The 4,347-nt window shown below is 42.9% G+C and overlaps 1 long non-coding RNA gene across 2 annotated transcripts; it reads left to right on the top strand.

Annotated features, from left to right (window-relative positions):
• Positions 1-505: 505 nt before the first annotated feature.
• On the top strand, positions 506-3,747 carry LOC103629052 (uncharacterized). Of its 2 annotated transcripts, none has more exons than XR_004850075.1 (3): positions 506-964; positions 1,052-1,167; positions 3,446-3,747. It is a non-coding gene; the product is annotated as an uncharacterized lncRNA (long non-coding RNA). The 2 variants fall into 2 exon arrangements; XR_002263227.3 differs by lacking the exon at positions 3,446-3,747 and adding an exon at positions 2,275-2,390 and having other exon boundaries at positions 509-964.
• Positions 3,748-4,347: the final 600 nt, after the last annotated feature.

Raw genomic sequence — 4,347 nt, forward strand, 5'->3', positions numbered from 1 at the left:
TTAAGTTTCAAATTCAAACTGCTACTTTCAAAACTATTCGAAATTTGGGTGGTGCCCTAAATGAAAGTTGTAGATCTTGTCAAAGTGAACAACTTTTAGCTTGGGAGTCTTTCAAGTTGTTATATAAATTTGAAAGTAATTTTGAAATTTCAGAAAAGGGGATTTAGGGCTACAGTTAACTGAATCAGGGGTTCGATTTTAGTCTGACAGTGAGCTAGCCCGATCTTTAGCGATATCTATTTCTCAAAACAATCCGTTCAGTCTTTGATTTCTTAACAAAAGTTGTAGAGCTATGTTCCATGAACATTTTTGGTTCTTGGAGATCGTTGAGTTGTTACAAGAAATCCAGAGTAAAATCGACACCAAGTTTCGGTTTCAGGCATTTAGTGTTCATCATCACCGTTTTGTCTTCATCACCGACGACGACGCCGCTGATCGTCGGTCATGTTCACACACAGCTGGCCGTCCCTCTCGTGACTTCTTCGAAATGGAACACGTCGCTCTCCACGTGACGCTCGTCTCTGCCTTGCTCGAGCTGGCGAAGTAGACGTCGTCGCTCTCCAGTCACTTCCGCTCTCTCTCGCCCTCACTGCTCACCGGCGTTGAGCTGTCGTTCTCGTTTCTTCTCGAGTCGGAGCACGTCGTCGATCGTGTGGACACGTTCGCGAAGCCACTGGCCAACTCCAGCACGCTTTGCTCGCCTTCAAATAGTCGGAACATTCAGTTTTCTTGCTTTTTCTTTTCTCTGTTGCCGACAGCCATCTTCACCGTCGCCGATCAAATTCGCGTTGCTTGATCGATCAAACCTCAAATTTACTGCATATTTAGCTTCACAGCATCCTTGCGCACCGTTTGGTCCAGCTCTACTCGTGTGTGATCGCCGGAATCACTCTCGCGCCACCGTCTTCCTCCGCGGCGGCCACAACACGCCGGAGCTCCGCCTCACCGTGGCCAGAGCTCTATGGTGACTCTTTCGCTCAACCGTCTTATGCTTTAGACTCTCCTTGGTCTGGTGATGCTTATTGGCCTCTCATTTTAATCTCTACCGTAGCTAACGCGTCGGAATGTCGTTGCCATCATCGGAGAACGCTGTCGTTGCCGCTGTCACCGTCGACAACCTATCTCTACTCCATCTCCGCCTCAACTAGCTAGCTCTATCGCTTCAGGGTGAGCTACTGGTGCTAACCGCGCCCTCTTTTTGATCTCTATTGTGCTGTGTTACCCAGCGTGCGACTCACCAGAGCAGAGCGCCACCGTGCGCCGTCGCGAGCTCACTGTAGTCCACCTTCGGCGCTCCTTTTTAGCTTAATCGGTGCGGGTTATGATGGTAAAGGTGTTAGGCTAGCTAGTTGTGTCTCCCGAGCACTGGTTCGCCGTATCCATCGTCTCCGATCAGTCGGAGTGCGCGGGCGACGATGAGGGACCCTGTGGCTTGAATTCGAATCAAGGCAGGGGGTTGGTTGCGAAGTCCGGTGACTGTGTTGAATAGTGTTTGGTTCGGTTTGCGAATAACTGTAAGTCAGAGGGCTTTTCTGTAAAAATAGCAGGCGTTAGCGCTCCGCGTGCGCGTGAGCAGGCCGCCGGTGCCGACACGGGCCGCGTGAGTGGGCGCTGGATCGGGCCGCTAGGGCGGATTCGGTTTATTTATTTTGTTTTGTTTTTCAATATATTTTTAGTATTGATTTATCTTGTGATTTATGCTGTGATTAATATATGTGTGATAAAATGATGAAATAAACTTTGTTGGATTCATAAAAATAAATAGTTTCTGATAAAAATATTTATTATATTTTTGTTGATACTTTTCTGTATAGATTTTATTTAAAGTTAAACTAAAAAGGCTTTATGGATTTTTAATGATTAAACTATAGCTCTAAAAATTATGAAAATTTTTGAGAAAACTACTTGTGACTCATACAGTTCATATGTGAAGTTTAAATAAAATTTGAACCTGTTTGGTAGGATAAGTAATTATTGCCTAAAGAAAATACCTTTTTCTTTAGTAAAATAAATGACTAAGTGCTAATTAAAGATTAGTTAATTGTTTATTGTGATTTGGTATTGTATGAAGACCATGGGTCATGTATACCTCTAATGATCCATGGCGAGTTGTTTGATGACTTGTCGAAACCCTAAGGGTGTTTGAACAGGTTTTGTTGGCTTGCAACTTTATCGTGAAGGAAAGTTGTACTCGAGACAACTTGACTTCTCATCTACATTTCATGCAATGTCATCTCATGAGCATATCATAAGTATTCAATACTTTATGTGTAGAATACGAAGGTGAATTAGTTCACATGGAACCTTTATCCACGCAAGGCACTCCATCCGTCGAAGTGGTAGCTAACTCTAGTTTAGCTTCTGAGGAACTCGGATCGTCTGATATTCAAGGCAAGCCCCGGTGCATTTAAACTATTCCTTGATGGTTTTACAAATCTCATATTACTCAATTTCTTTTATACTGCTTTAGGTAATAGGAGTTGTTTGAATATCCTACTTGTTGCATTACCAACCTTGATTAAGTTGATATCATCCTTGATACTGGTTTTAATTAAAAATTAGTCATGCTTAGCCCTGCTCAATAAGTTAGGGTTTTTGGAAAATGTTTTGCTATGTCATATAATGGTTTATATTAAGGATTGGATAGTAAGATCATCAATTATAATGATGATTTTATTATTCAAGCAAAGTACCCCTGTCGGGTACAAAGGTTTTTGAATAAGCCGAGACCAGACGTTGAGCAAGGCAATTACGCCCGTCTGTGTCGATTAAGGATTGTATCGATTGTAGGCCAGCTTATGTGTCAAGACACTTTGTAACTGGCCACATGCCTAAGGTACACATGGTAAGCCTAACACCGGCTATTCTGAGATGAGAACTTACAACCGCGCACTGGGAGTGGAGAGATGGCGGGAGTAACTAGTAACCATCGTGCGACCGTCAAGGACGGTGCAGAGAATCGTGGGATACTGTGCTCTCGGGTGGCATAGGACGGGTTCACATCTCAGAGGATCCGTGGATCTCGGTGGATCCGTGGGAAGGGTTGGTATATGCAAGCTTAGGTGCTACATATATCGTGTGGTTAGGGATCCCCAGCTGGGTATAATCGATTCGGAATCACCGGTGCTTCACGGACATGAAGACTTGATCATCTAACCTACATCGTAGATAACAAGAGAAATGGTGGTATAGGAATGAGGCTAATGGTTTGATGAAGTGATTGATCTAGAATAGGATAATCTAGAATCATGTAAGACTTAATTGGATAAATTAAATAATGGCTAAGGACCTACTGGTAGTAAGCTGTTTTGCAAACAGGCTTTGATTTTTCTATAACCTCACCTTGAATCCCTAAGCCTGCATGCCTGAGTCTTCTCCACTCTTTCTATCGAATAAGTCTTGTTGAGTACTCCTGTACTCAGGGTTCTTTCAACCCTTGTTGCAGGTGACCACCAGGAATCGGTATGTTTAGGACCGTGCTGTATGACGGTCGTTAACGAGAGCGATGAAGAATAGACATTGAAGTTAGGAAAGGCAGGGCCTTTCATATGATGTAATATACTCTATCATACCTCACTACTATGAGTTGTAATAATAAGTTTCAAACAAAGCAGTTTGTAAATTAAGTTATTGTAAATCTTTCCGCTATTGTACTCTGGTATATATATGTGTTGTATGAAATGTTGTAATACTGTGATGTTTTGCGAAATGGTGATCTGGCTGGGAGTTACAGGTTGCTGATGTAAACCCGGTAGTAACCTCTAAGTTTTTGGTACATATGCATAGCCGTCAAAGGTCTTTGGGACAATGATAGGTGCATGTGGACCCAAAAATTTAGCAGGTTTTGTTATAGGCCGCTGCTTCTTCTAGAACATAGTTCTCATCTCGATCACAACGATCGAAATCCCTATCCACTACTCCACATGTCCTGGTGAAGTTATGAAGTGCCATGCATGCAGTGATAATTTTGGATTGCTTTTGAGGTGGATAACTTGGCATTGCAGTTAGAATCTGCCACTTCATCTTAAGAACTCCGAACGACCTTTCAATCACATTCCTAAGAGAAGAATGTGCGTAGTTGAAGAGCTCTTTCTTACCTTCTGGCGCAGGACCATCTCGATATTCCGGAAGATGGTACTTGGTTCCCTTATATGGCGCAAGGTATCCTGGACAGTTTGGATACCCTGAGTCCACCAAGTAAAATTTACCTACAGCAACAAGGTTATGTAAGTATTAAATAGTCCAACTACAATCCTAAATAGAACAACAGGTAGGTGTTTACCAGTCGGTGGATGTGGGAAGACATGACTGTACGTGGTCATAGCATCATTGAACACTCTCATGTCA

The sequence above is a fragment of the Zea mays genome, chromosome 6 (genome assembly GCF_902167145.1).
Source record: "Zea mays cultivar B73 chromosome 6, Zm-B73-REFERENCE-NAM-5.0, whole genome shotgun sequence".
Taxonomy (NCBI): Eukaryota; Viridiplantae; Streptophyta; class Magnoliopsida; order Poales; family Poaceae; genus Zea; species Zea mays.